The sequence below is a fragment of the Bombina bombina genome, chromosome 3, assembly GCF_027579735.1.
Source record: "Bombina bombina isolate aBomBom1 chromosome 3, aBomBom1.pri, whole genome shotgun sequence".
In the NCBI taxonomy this organism is placed as follows: domain Eukaryota; kingdom Metazoa; phylum Chordata; class Amphibia; order Anura; family Bombinatoridae; genus Bombina; species Bombina bombina.
The window spans coordinates 1024107093-1024121109 of NC_069501.1; positions in this window are offsets into that span (position 1 = coordinate 1024107093).

Sequence of the window (14017 nt, forward strand, 5' to 3'; positions counted from 1 at the left end):
GAAGCACAGGTGGTAGTGATTCCGAAGCCAGGTAAACCCCCCACCACACCCGCTAACTTCCGCCCAATCTCCCTACTCAACATGGATATAAAACTCTAAGCTAAAATATTAGCTACCCGTATTAACTCCATACTCCCGTCAATTATACATATTAATCAGGCTGGTTTTACTCCACTCAGAGAGGCCAAAGACAATATGACTAAAATGTTACTGTTAATGGAACATGCAGTCGCTAACCACATCCCCTCTGTGTTCATCTCCATGAACACAGAGAAAGCATTTGACAGGTTAAATTGGCAATTTCTGCAAGCAACACTCATACAATTCGGTTTCGACCCTACCTTCACCGGAAAAATCTTCTCCCTTTACAATAATCCTCAAGCCAAAATAAAATTGAATGACACCCTATCCCACCCATTCTCGATCACAAACGGTACGAGACAGGGGTGCCCTTTCTCCCATACTATTTATCCTCGCTATGGAGGTATTAGCCTCACATATCAGACACAATACAGAAATACAAGGGTTCACAATCGCCCGCCAGGAATACAAAGCCACCCTATACGCTGACAACCTTTTCCTCACATTAACATGACCCCACGACTCACTACTGCCCCTTATTCAGGCATTACACACCTACGGTACCTTCTCCAATTTCAAGATTAACATTACTAAATCAGAACTACTCCCTCTCGAGCTACATACAGCCGAACTTGCCACAATACAAACACTCGTACACTTTCGCATCCAGTCCCGCTCCATAACATACCTTGGAGTTTATATTTCCCCTCACACACAGCAACACTCGATGCCAATTACAAAGCCATAACCGACACGATACAAACTATGCTACGGTCCTGGAGCAATAAACCAATCTCGTGGTTGAGCAGGATTAACTTGGTTAAAATTATTCTTCTCCACAAACTGCTATACATTTTCCAAACCTTGCTGATCTCAATCCCCAAATCAGTCATACACAATCTCCAAAAGTCCCTTATCTCCTATATATGGCAACACAAAAGACCACGGGTAGCTACCGCTATCCTGTATCGCCCCAAAGAATTGGGTGGCCTCGGGATCCCAAACCTTACCCAATATAGACTTGCTTGCTTCTACACTAGAATAATACATTGGCGCAGACACTCAGCACACAAAGAATGGGTTCTCTTAGAACATTCATTATCCCACACTTCCCACCTCGGCAGCAAATGCTGGTTACCTCCCACCAAAAGAAACCTGCCCACATGTTTACCAACAACCACCAGAGAAACTTTTAAACTAGGGGACACATCCATCAAACAGTATAGCTACATCTCAACTTTACCTTCCCCGTTGACACCTCTCTGCGAAAATCCAGACTCCCCAGTTCCACCACCCAACCAAATAACCCAAACACCCAACATTGCAAATGGTCTGGGCCTGCATGAGTGCTGCCGGCACTGGGGAGCTACAGTTCATTGAGGGAACCATGAATGCCAACATGTACTGTGACTTACTGAAGCAGAGCATGATCCCCTCCCTACAGAGACTGGGCCGCAGGGCATTATTCCAACATGATAACAACCCCAAACACACCTCCAAGACGACCACTGCCTGGCTAAAGAAGCTGAGGGTAAAGGTGATGGACTGGCCATGCATGTCTCTAGACCTAAAACCTATTGAGCATCTGTGGGGCATCCTCAAACGGAAGGTGGGGGAGCGCAAGGTCTCTAACATCCACCAGCTCCGTGATGTTGTCATGGAGGAGTGGAAGAGGACTCCAGTGGCAACCTTTGAAGCTCTGGTGAACTCCATGCCCAAAAGGGTTAAGGCAGAGCTGGAAAATTATGATGGCTACACAAAATATTGACACTTTGGGCCCAATTTGGACATTTCCACGTAGGGGTGTACTCACTTTTGTTGCCAATGGTTTATACATTAATGACTGTGTGTTGAGTTATTTTGAGGGGACAGCAAATTTACACTGTTATACAGGCTGTACACTCACTACTTTACATTGTAGCAAAGTGTAATTTCTTCAGTGTTGTCACATCAAAATATTAACAAAAATGTGAGGGGTGTACTCACCTTTGTGATATAATATATATATATATATATATATATATATATATATATATATATATATATGGCTTAAACATACAATACATATAAAAACATCCAGTGTCAATACAAGAAAATACAACTGACGCATTTCGACTCTTGCGGTATTCTAAGCAATAAATTTGGATTTTTAAGATACTAATGATGCTCTTCTATTTCTTTGTCATGTTTGGATATCAAATGACCAGAGGAGTGTAGCACATAGTATCTATCACCTTCCATAGTGTCAACCCCTGTAGGAGATTGGCAGCCTAAAAAGCCCTTACTGCAACACTGAAAATGGTCATGTCAGCACTGGAATATTGATAGAGGGAAGGTAGTTATTTATGCACACGGAAAGCAGGAATATCCAGTTCAACAGAAGACAGGAGTAATGCAACCATGCAGAGCCATTTGTACATCCTCCTTCTTATGGTCAGTTACCCGTGCATGAGTGTTTAATCCACTTCAATTCAAGATGGAGGTAAGGACTGGTCTATATATTACATTATATTATAGTAAACACATGCTTCTTAAAACTAGTCATATTGGATGGTGAATGCAAGAAGATTATTGGAGGCCTGCAAGTCATTACTAAATTATGTTTTATATTAAAGACCACTTAAAAGAAACTTGTGAATAATGTACCAATATTTTGTATAGTTTAATCACTTCCATAATCTCAAGCAACCAAAAGCATATATATTATTTGCTTTACCACTATGTAATAATAACCATGAGCAAGCTATATCTCAGATGTTTTTAAAGTAATATCAATTGATATAATTTTCTGAAGACCAATATTTCGTTAACTCCATGAGACACTATCAAACTAAATGTTATTATTTTATTTTGATATAAAAAAACTAGAATAAATTTACTATTTAACTATAATCCAATAATTTCAATTAATGTACTTAGAAATATGTGATAAAGTGGGTTAATTACATTTATTTCAATACATATATTTATTGTAAAAAAGAAAAATGCAGAAGAAAACATCAATTGGCTGGAAAACATCAGGAATCTTAGAGAAGGATATAATGACCAGACCATTTGTCATCCACAATGTCAGTTATAAATGTTATATAAAAATTATTTTTAAAAAATCTTGCCCACCTAATTTGAGTGAAGTAAACAGCCATGTTTATGAATAGACAAACATGTGCAATTTAAATCATTTGCATAGAGCTTACTTCTGAACACGCTAAATCTGTGTCTATGATGGACTTGCTGGCTACATCACTGTTCATGCTATTAAGAAATTAAACTGCTGAATGAATTAACAAAAATCTAGATAGTTCAGTACATGGAATAACCCAGGCTGTGGTAAAGTTCTGAGGTTTAAATCAGACTCAAGGTGGTTAATATATTTTAATAGTAATGTATAAGAGGTCATACAGAAATGACTAAAAAAACAAAGTCACTTACAATTTTTAGAAGCTTTTCTGGAATAGCTGCCCACATCATGGAGTGTGTACCCAGTTCACGCTGAGATTACTATCAAGATCTTGTGATGATTAACCAAACCTGTCACTGGATGTAGCCCATTATCAAGATTTAAATATATTTTAAAGGGAGGCTAGATATGGCTAGATAACCCACACAAAGGCATTTTGGAGAAAATATTAGAAATAAGCAAGGTCAGCTTAGGTTAGGACATAAACATTGGAACAGCCACAGTGAGGTATTTAGGCTTACTTGGCCAAAAGCTATAACTGAATCTACCAATGCGTTGTTTTTTTTCCTAGAGATATATGCAGTAGAAAAATTGTGTGCTCTTCCTTACCATGTTTACCTTGTTTGGCTCAGACTTTGAATTTCAATACTTTATTTTGTTTACACAGCGTTTCATATTCCCACACGTGGTTCACTTTTCTGATTTTACTCTAAAAAATATAACTTGATGGATGGATCTAGAAATAGCTCTGCAAGCATCCCACTGAGAATAATATCTATTCAACAGCAAGTAGTGAACTGAGTGGCAGGGTATGAAGCCCTTCAAAGCATTAGTCATGATGTACTAAAAATATACATTCAGTTTTGTTCTTAGAAGTCACATTTAACCCATACTATAATACTATATATTATGTTTTCACTTTATTATATATATATATATATATATATATATATATATATATATATATTTCTAACAAGTTGGGGATATGCACTCTCACTTAATCAAGTGAGGCAAGACGAAAATGTTAACTAGATGACATTTCGGGGAATGTATCACAGTCCTCAGACTAAATAGTAATAAACTCACAAACAAGCTTATAAAGAATTTGCCCCACCACCCATGAACAATTGTGCCAAAACATTGTTGTCATGGTAACCAGTGTTAACAGAACCATGAAATTCCCATAAGTGCAAACCAATGTTGAAAATCAATGTGTTACACAAAATGCATACACTATACCTCATCATCCATCATATACTAATTGTGTATAGAGTTGCATACTTCAACATACCACAATAAAAGAACTGACATCCATCAGCAATAATTTGCGGGCAAAAACTGAATATAGTATATATATATATATATATATATATATATATATATATATATATATATATATATATATATATATATATATATATGTGCCTACCAATATGTTCATTATTGTGTGAGTCATATGTGTAGAAAAGATAAACCTGGATCAGAAAAATGTATTAGTAGGCACAGACTACATGCAGTTATTGTCTGCAAATAATTGTCGATGGATGTCAGTTGTTTTATTGTGGTATGTTGATAAATGCAACTCTATACACGATTAGGATATGGTGGCGGAAGAGGTATAATGTATACATTTTGTGTAACACATTGATTTTCATCATTGGTATGCAGCATTGTGGATTTCATAATTTTGTTGACATGGGTTACCATGACAATAGTGTTTTGGCGCAGTTGTTTGTGGAGGGGCATATTCTTTATAAACATATTTGTGTGTTTATTTCTGTTTCGTATAAGAAAGGGGATATTGTTATGGGTGTTATGTTTAGCTTATATGCAACTCTATGATTTATTTCTATTGCACTTGTTTCCTGTTTGGCATTTCCTGTTCCTGTTGGTTCTCTGCTAAGATCATGCCTTCTGTACTCTAATGCCTTGTACTGTCATTATTTACACCACATGAAACATGGTGTCAGAAGTATCTGAATCTGCGCTGTTTCTATACATCTGATGCTAAGAACTTGCCAGTCTTGCAGTGAGAGACTTTAGAGCTGATTGTGCCTTCTGTAGCAATCACAGTCCTGTGCTGAAAGCTGAGCACAGAAAGCAAGAAAACCAGCACCATGGCAGCTGCTAACAGCATTCCACTGCCTGAGGCAATGAGGGTGAGTGGGGATTGCAGCAGTAACTGGGACAACTTCAGAGCTGAGTTTGAAGATTACTCCCTAGCCACAGGGTTAAATAAGAAGCCTGCAGCAGTGCAAGCAGCCACACTGAGGAGGGTGATGGGCAGTGAATGCAACCATATTTACAAGCATAATTTGAACCTCACAGAGAAGCAAAAGAGGGACACGAAAACCATCCTAAATGCATTAGAAGCTTTTTTCAGACCTTCTAAAAATGTCATATATGAAAGATATATATTTGGCAGCTGCAAGCAAGAAGAAGGTGAAGCAATAGACAACGTTGTCACATGGCTAAGAGAAAAAGCTGCAAGCTGTGAGTATGACTCTCTGAGAGATTAACTTATTTGTGACGAAATAGTTCTAGGTATTAATAGTGAAAGCACACGCCGCCGCCTATTGAGGGAACATGATTTAAACCTACAAGCAGCAATTGAGATATGTCGCACTGCAGAACTTAATGACAAACATATGACAGACTGATAGTATCAAAGTAGCCTCCAAGCAACAGTTAAGCTTGAAGAACCACCAGCACAAGTTTCAGCACAAAAATCACCTACGCAACTCACCTATGAGCAAGCCTGCATCCTGCAAGTACTGTGGCAGTGTGCATGTACAAGAGAATGAACAGTGTCCTGCTTATGGGAAAATCTGTAGAGCATGTGGTAGACTAAATCATTTTGCTGGAGTATGTCTGTCAAGTAGAATGGAAGCAAGAAAGCTGCACACAATTGAGCAAACGTCAGATTCTGAGGATGCACATTTACATAGCACTGAGGTGGTTTACTCAAAAGAATGCATTGGTGCTGTAAAATCTTAGGGGAAAAGTGGTTTGTAAATCTCAGACTAAATAATATATGCCAACCCTGTCAGCTGGACTCAGGTGCAACATGTGATCTCATGAGTTTAAAAGACAAGATGAAACTGGCACCTAGGGTACCTCTTCAGCCAAGTAGCACTAAATTGAAGTTATATTCAGGGGAACTAATGGATTAATTGGGACTTTTCCAAACAGAATGCAGCATATGTGAACGTATTCACAAACTTGAATTTGAGATTGTTGAGGCCAATCAGAAACCGCTATTGTCTGGTTCAACATGTGAGCGCCTGGGTCTGATGCAGTTCACCATTCCTGCTGAACTACACAATGTCGATAATCAGCCTTCAAAATCCCTGACTAGGCCACTGACAAAACAGCAAATCCTAAGTGTCTATAGTGATGTGTTTGATGGCCCAGTAGTATCTGTTCCAGGAGAGGTACATTTTGAACTTGATCCTAGCATTCCACCAGTACAATGTGCCCCATGCAATGTGCCAGTAGCCATTAAGCCGCAGGTCAAAGCACAACTGGATAAGTATGAAGCTGAAGGACATCTTACTTCAGTATCAGAGCCTACGGATTGGATAAGCAACATGGTAGTTATTAGGAAGCCTGAGAAGATCAGAATTTGCATTGATCCCAAGTTTCTGAACATGGCCCTGAAACGGTCACACTACTTAATGCCAATACTTGACGACGTTTTGCACAAACTACCCAAAGCACAGGTTTTTACGCTTGTTGATGCGAGAGATGCCTTTTTACAGTGAAAACTGGATGAAAAGAGTAGCTACATGACCACCTTCTGGACTCCTTGGGGCAGAAAGAGATGACTGAAACTGCCATTTGGAGTCTCTGTAGCACCGGAGGTGTATCAGCGAAAGCAACATGAAATATTATGTGGGCTCCAAGGAATTGAGCCAATAGCCGATGACATTCTTATAGTTGGCTGTGGTAATACAGATGAAGAAGCTGAGCAGGACCATGATGAGAATCTAACAGCGCTACTGGATTGTTGCAGGCAGGTGATGCTGAGACTCAATGTAAATAAATTGCAGTTCAAGGTGCAAGAAGTTAATTCCCATGGACATATCCTGTCCTCACAAGGCTTAAAAGCTGACCCAGATAAGATTAGAGCATTTGTGGACATGCCACAGCCTAGTGACGCCAAAGCGGTACATCTTTTTATTGGCTTTGTCACATACCTAGCAAAATTCATGCCGCACTTGTCTGAGGTGTGTCAGCCATTGAGAAGACTTCTGGACAAAGATGCAGTTTGGCACTGGCTTCCCAAGCATGACCAGGCAGTGGAGGAGATAAAACACTTGGTCACCGCTGCCCCGGTGTTTAAATATTATGATGTCACAAAGCCTGTCACAATACAAAGTGACTCAAGCAAAATTGGCCTAGGATGCTGTCTATTGCAAGAAGGTCAGTGTCATAATCTGCAAGGGTGCAGGTTCAGGAGTAAGGAGCTGTTGTGCAGAGGTGTCAGGTTTTGGGGTTAATGTTGTGTTTTGTCTGCGTGAGTCTTTCCCTTTAGGCATGATTAAACAGGTACAACGTTTTAGGAAATAAAGGAGATGGTTTTATTTATAGGATAAAGCATATGCTGTTGACTGGAACTGTGTAATAACACTCAGGAAAGCAGAGCTTTGTAATAACAAGCAGGAATGCAGGGCTTTGTAATAATGAACAGGATATTTGCATATGCTGTAGACTGGAACTGTGTAATAACACTCAGGAAAGCAGAGCATTGTAACAACAAGCAGGAATGCAGAGCTTTGTAATAACAAACAGGATATATGCATATGCTGTAGACTGGAACTGTGTAATAACACTCAGGAAAGCAGAGCTTTGTAATAACAAGCAGGAATGCAGTGCTTTGTAATAACAAACAGGATATTTGCATATGCTGTAGACTGGAACTGTGTAATAACACTCAGGAAAGCAGGGCTTTGTAATAACAAGCAGGAATGCAGAGCTTTGTAATAACAAACAGGATATTTGCATATGCTGTAGACCGGAATTGTGTAATAACACTGAGGAAAGCAGAGCTTTGTAATAACAAGCAGGAATGCAGAGCTTTGTATTAACAAACAGGATATTTGCATATGCTGTAGACTGGAACTGTGTAATAACACTCAGGAAAGCAGAGCTTTGTAATAACAAGCATGAATACAGAGCTTTGTAATAAAAAACAGAATATTTGCATATGCTGTAGACTGGAACTTTGTAGAAACAAACAGGATATTTGCATAAACTGCAATTTGGAACTTTGTAGAAACGAACAGGATATTTGCATAGACTGCAATTTGGAACTTTGTAGAAACAAACAGGATATTTGCATAGACTGCAATTTGGAACTTTGTAGAAACAAACAGGATATTTGCATAAACTGCAATTGAAACTTTGTAGTATCAGGAAACAAGCAAGCAAAAGTACCTGAGTCAGTCCTTAGGAGAGAAAGTTTTAGGCAAGCTCAATTGCCAGGAAATCAGTCCAAAAATGAAACACAGTGCCAAGGGATTATCCAGAAGAGTAGTCAGTAATTGAAGCAGAAATCAGGAACCAGGAAATCCAACAAATCTGTATTTTCACACAGGATACAGGAGCAGAGAGTCTTTCAGAGTATCACTCTTAATGTGAAAGCACAAAATTGCAAACAAACCTCCCAGATAAAGCAGGCTGCTGATTAAATGATTTGTTTCAGCTGGCAAGCAGGTGGAGCCAGAGAGCCAAAATTGCAGCAAACAGAAAAACACAATATTCTTTTCCTGTGATCAAGCCATCTGGTGGCATAGTGGTAAAACAACAGGCTGGGAAATAACAGCTGCAGGAATAGAGACAGGTCCCAAGTTCAATTCCAGGCTGAACCCTGACAGTCAGTCAGTTGCATATTCGTCCGGAGCTCTTTCATCAGTCGAGCAGAATTATGCTCAAATTTAAAAGGAATGTTTAAGCATTGTGTTTGCTTGCCAGAGTTTTCATCATTATCTTTATGGCCGGGATACAATCAGAGCTGAAACTGATCACAAACCGCAAATAGCCATATTCAAAAAGCCCCTTTTATGTGCTCCCAAGTGTTTGCAAAGCATGATGCTTACATTGCAGCATTACAACCTCAATGTTGTCTACAAGCCAGGATGTGAAATGTATATCAGTGATACACTGAGCAGAGCTACAACGGATCATGTGGCACCCGGAGGTGAGCATGAACATCATACAGTTTGTTTGCTGCAACAGGAACAAACTTTCTTTGCTGAAGTCAATCAAGCAGACTATCTAAATGTCACAGATCAGCGGCTACATCAGCTCATACAGCACTCAGACAGAGATGCAACTTTACAAGCACTGAAGTCTATTGTTCTGAGTGGGTGGCCAGATGAAAAAGATGCAGCACCTGCAATTGTGAAGGAATATTGGTCCTTCAGAGATGAGATCAGCGTACAAAATGGTATCTTATACAAAGGTCCAAGAGTCATAATACCAAAGTCACTTAGAGCAGAGATGTTATTACGCATACACTCAAGTCACATTGGGGGTGAGGCATGCTACAGACAAGCTTGTGATACTCTTTTCTGGCCCAACATGCAAGGTGAAATCAAAGACTTTGTCAGCAATTATCCCACTTGCAATGAATATGCACATTTGCAACAAAAAGAAACCATGATGTCACATAAGATACCTACACGTCCTTGGCAGATCGTCAGTATAGACTTATTCAACTACGCAGCAAAAGAATATCTGATATTAGTTGATCATTACTCAGACTTCTGTGAAATGTAACTTCTTTTTGACAATACACTGAAACTACAGTTAAGAGGTGCAAGGCTCAGTTTGCACGTTATGGACAACCAGATAAAGCGATCTCTTATAACGGCCCTCAGTTTGCAAGCTTACAGTTCAGGAAATTTACCACTGAATGGGAGTTTGAGCATGTTACTTCTTCACCGCGTCATCCACAGGCTAACGGCAAAGCTGAATCGGCTGTGAAGATTGTTAAAAATTTATGCAAGAAAGCACAAAGTGATGGTAAAGACTCGTGGAAGGCCATCTTACATTGGAGAAACACTCCAACCGAGGGGATGGATAGTAGTCTGGCACAGAGACTGATGTCAAGGAGATTAAAGACCTCCTTACCAGTTGCCAACAAGCTACTTGAACCCTCTGTGATACATGGTATACCAGAAAAGTTACGACTTAAGAGGCCAGTGTTCAAGGCACGATATGACACATCTGCCAGAGATTTGTCTGAATTGAATATTGGGGAACAAATCTGTATGAAACCCCTGCCTAGAGATCGAACAAGCCGTTGGAGAATGGGTACCTGTCTGCCAAAAGTTGCACCATGCTCCTATCTTGTGGACATTGAAGGAACCTTCTATCGCCACAATCGTGTGGATCTGCGAGTGGCTGAGCAGCCTGATTCTCAATATCCAGTTGACAGACCAGACTCATCTGATATTATAAGGGCGCACTCACCCATTGGCAGTAAGGAATGTACAGAGGTGATGCCACAGACTATTATTAATGACAGTACTGAGCAAGCAGGTATACCTCCTGGCAGTCAAGCACAGAGCATGCCAGCAAGTATTGAGAAGAGCCCATTAACCTCAGGGCTAAGAAACTCTTTGTACAAGGAGGACTAGTCTTCACCTGTAGTGGCAGACATTCACAACTGCCCAAGAGACTTAACCAGTAGAATGTGTTATTACAAGGACTCATCCAAATTTCACAATGTTGATTTATTAACACTAAAAGAGGGAGATGTTATGGGTGTTATGTTTAGCTTATATGCAACTCTATGATTTATTTCTATTGCACTTGTTTCCTGTTTGGCATTTCCTGTTCCTGTTGGTTCTCTGCTAAGATCATGGCTTCTGTACACTAATGCCTTGTACTGTCATTATTTACTACACCACATGAAACAGATATGTTCACTGAAACGTCACCTAGTTAATAAACATTTACTTTTCGCCTGAAATCCAGTAAGTTGGGTCATATTCCATATATATATATATATATATATGGAATATATATACTTACTTACTTATGCCTTCTACCGCTCTGGGGTATAGGCCGTCAACCAGAAATCTCCTGTTATCTCTGTCTTAGGTTTTTCTTTCTATCTCACTTTAGGTATAGCCCCTTGCAGTCAGCCTCAAGATCTCGGCACTAGGTTTTTCTTGGTCTTCCTCTTTTTTTTCCTTGAGGGTTCCAGGTCAGAGTTTGCCTTGTAAAGTTTGACATGGGCTTGTGGAGCGTGTGATCTATCACCAGCGTTTTTTTCATGATTTTTTATTGTCAGGGAGTTGGGAAGTATGTTGCCATAGGTCTTTGTTGCTGATGGTATTTGGCCAGCAAATTTGGAGAATTTTTCTCAGACGTGTTGATAAATGTCTGAACATATTTGGTGGTGGTCACTGTTCTCCTTCAAGTTTCTGCTCCATACAGAAGTACCGATTTTACATTGGTGTTAAAAAGTCTGATCTTAGTTTGCAGCATTAGGTATTTGGCGCTCCAGATCTTTTTTAGCTGAATGAAGGCAGCCCTTGCTTTGCCTATTCTTGCCTTGACATCAGCTTTTGTGCCACCTTGCTTCTCTATGACACTGAACAGATAGGTGAATCTTCCAGTGCATCTCCTGCAAGAGTGGCTGCTACTGAGCTTGCTGTGTTAATCTTCAGGATCTTGTTTTTTCCACAATGGATGTTGAGGCCAATTTGTGCTGATATGGTTGCTACATTTTTGGTCTTCTCTTGCATCTGCTGATGGGTATGGAAGAGTAGGGCCTGGTCATCTTCAAAGTCCAGGTCATTGAACTGTGTCTAAGGTGTCTACTGGATCCCATCTTTTCTCCCTGCTGGGGATGTTTTAACAATCCAGTCTATGTTCATCAGGAAGATGATCCTCACTTAGAAAGCTTCCGTGAATTGTCCACCACGGACTACCTTGCAGGTCATTCCCTCATAAGAGTTCCTAATAATTGTTTATCTGGCAAACTGTAGTGGTGGAGGAGTTTCCAAAGGTTCTGTCTGTCTAAGCTATCAAATGCCTTCTCATAGCCTATGAAGTTGACATATAGGTGGGAGTTTCATTCAATTGCTGGATCTATTTGTGCAGAAGCCAGCTTGCTTATTTCTCAACTGAGCATCGACTTGTTCCTTCATTCTGTTCAAGATGACTCTGTTGAACACTTTCCCTGGGGTTGATAGAAGAGAAATCCCTTGGTGGTTTGTGCAGATACTCTTATTGGGTCACTTTTATTGAGAATCTTGATGACATATCCCTTTTTCCAGTCTGATGGCATTGTTTCCACTTCCCAGATATTTCCAAACATAGTGTAAAGCATATCTACTGATGTTTCAATGTCTACCTTCAGTGCCTCTACAAGAATGTTATCAGGTCCTGCTGCCTTCCCGTTTCTTAGTTGTTTGTTGTATAATCCTCCTGGTTTCTCAACAGCCGGGCCGTGGCCCAGTACCGGGCCGTGATAGCCCTGCTGGTGGGCCCTGTCATGCCCCCACTGCACACTCTTACCCCACTGCACACAAGGGGCAGACTGAGACCAATCAAGGCCCCAGGAAAACTGTCTCACACTGACCCAAATGTATTCAAATTTATGCAAATTAACATGGTAGCCTCGCTGCCCTAACCACAACAGGCCCATCAACCTCCAGAGCCAGGACCCTGAACATTAAGGGCCAAAGAAAGGGCCCCCAACCTCCAGGACCAGACCACACACTCAATGGCCCTCACAGCGACAGACCCTCGGCAGGACCCGCACACTCCAGGGCCCCCACTAAACCCACACTGAACTGCTTAGTTACTGATGGGGCAAATCCCTGCTGCCTACTATATATTATATATATATATATATATATATATATATATATATATATATATATATATATATATATAAAACTACCGGGCCCTGGACATGTCCAGCTAAAATTTACCGGGCCTTGAGGTCACTTTGGTTGAGAACCACTTCCATTATAAAAAATAAAACTGCAAAAAAAAATATTTTAGTATCCAAATAGTTCAGGGGATAGTGTACCTACTGTGTTGCTGGTGAATTCACCTTAATAGGCTCAAATCTATTTTATATGTTTTAATTATTTTAATTTTAATAGTAATGTAACAAAGCTCAAACTCAATAATCTTAAATATACAGAAACATCCACAAGTTTACTTTACTAATCTTAATTTTTGCAAATGGATTTATTTATTTTTATTGAGATTCAAAATAGGTGAACATAATATATACTGTACATCTGTACAAAAATTATTTATGAACATTATGTCCCTTCATGCAACCAAGAAAACAAATCAAGATAATCATAATATAAGCACAAGACATTTTGTAATCGCATATGGTGAATCTCAAGTTTTCCAGTTTTATAAAACATCCAACATACTCATTCTTTACGGTGTTGTATAGTGACCATCTAGTACATATATATGGAATGAATGAATGCACACATGTTCATCTTTAAGGGAGAAGGGGGTAATATTAAAATGAAGAAGCCTAATGTAATTTCTTTTTGGGGGTAGCAAATAATGCATAGGTAAATACAGGAGTATGTATCTCTTATTAATGGCAAATAATGGATAAAGGTATGAACAGGTGTGCCCGTTAGGTAGGCTGACCATATTGCCGCTGTAAAAAGGGACACATATGAAAAATACATATGTCAGGGCTGTTTTCAGGGCTGTTTAAAGAAATGGTTTTGTATAAGAACCCTCACATATGTATTT